Source organism: Dermacentor andersoni, chromosome 5 (genome assembly GCF_023375885.2).
Source record: "Dermacentor andersoni chromosome 5, qqDerAnde1_hic_scaffold, whole genome shotgun sequence".
Classification (NCBI taxonomy): domain Eukaryota; kingdom Metazoa; phylum Arthropoda; class Arachnida; order Ixodida; family Ixodidae; genus Dermacentor; species Dermacentor andersoni.
Window position 1 is genome coordinate 33978848 of NC_092818.1, and position 1203 is coordinate 33980050.

The following is a 1203-nucleotide window of genomic DNA, read 5'->3' on the forward strand; positions in this document are numbered from 1 at the left end:
AGACCCACCATCTGTATTGTAATGAAATGAGTGAACTTTAGCGTTCGGAGAATATTTAAATCTCCCTCCTCGTGCTAGCGCTTACCCTGACAATAGTGCTCCTTTTTTAAATTGGCATGTTCGGTAAATCTTGTGGTCACTTTTTCAACTACTCCGTCACCCAGTGAATAATTGCTTTTTGATAAAGTTTTAACGTGCTGGAGGTTGCAATGAATGTTACAAAGTCCTGACTAGGCATTTTCCTGGCACTTTCTGAGCGAAGCAGCATATAGCTAGCTCCTGGAAAAAATTGCGTTTGTCTATCGAGCCGTGTAGATCGAGAATTTTCCCACAGTCATAGGACAATCCAGAAGGTACTGCAGTACCGGGCCGACGCACAGCGGAGGTCAAACAGGATTTGACCACTACGCCAATTTGGAAAAAGTAAGTTTCATATCTTACTTTCAAATAGAACCTCTATCAGGTATTAAGCTGGTAAGAACAGATACTACACTTTGACCCACGTCTGCCATGTCTACGTTGGCATCGTCCTCTTTGTCGGCCTTTCAAGCGGTTGAATATCTCCTATCCTTTCCATACGCTCTCCCGTAGTGGCGGTCCCGTGAGGGTGCTGCCCGCCAGAACCGCGAGGCTCAAAGAAATGCGAACTGTCCATGTGGTCTCGACCCAGCGAACTTAGAACTTTTCCGCTGAACAACGGGCAGGTTTCAGAGGGAGCTTGTGTGGAATCAATTTTCTGTGGCCTGTGTTGTGTGCGACCGCTTGTAGTTTCCGGCCGACCTCACGATAATTACTACACAGGAGGAAGTCGACTAACGCACGGTCGCCTTGTCTACAGGGAAGCAGTGTGCTCCCTGGAAGTACGGAGAGGTGCGTGTTTGTTCTGCGTACCGTCATTGGTTAGTAAAAGTTGTCACACCACATTCTGCGAGGTGCAGCGGTGGCGTACAGGTAGAACACCCACCTCGCGTGCAAGAGGTCCGTGGTTCGAATCCCGGTGCCGGCAATTTTCCACCGGATTAAAAAAAATTCGCGTGATGATAAAATTGCACAAACATGCATGGAGTGTGGCCTGATCCCGGTGACCAGAACCGGTAACACACTCCCTCACCAGAGCAGGATTGGCCACCCCGGTGCAGTACTTGGCCACAACCTCCTATATGAACACATCAATCAAACCCCGGCCCTCAGTCTCCAGCAGCT

The 1203-nt window shown here is 49.0% G+C and overlaps 1 non-coding gene across 1 annotated transcript; it reads right to left on the reverse strand.

Annotated features, from left to right (window-relative positions):
• Window positions 1–331: 331 nt before the first annotated feature.
• LOC126519932 (U2 spliceosomal RNA) lies at window positions 332–526 on the reverse strand. The gene has a single exon (XR_007596717.1). It is a non-coding gene; the product is annotated as a U2 spliceosomal RNA (small nuclear RNA).
• Between the last annotated feature and the right edge of the window lie 677 nt (window positions 527–1203).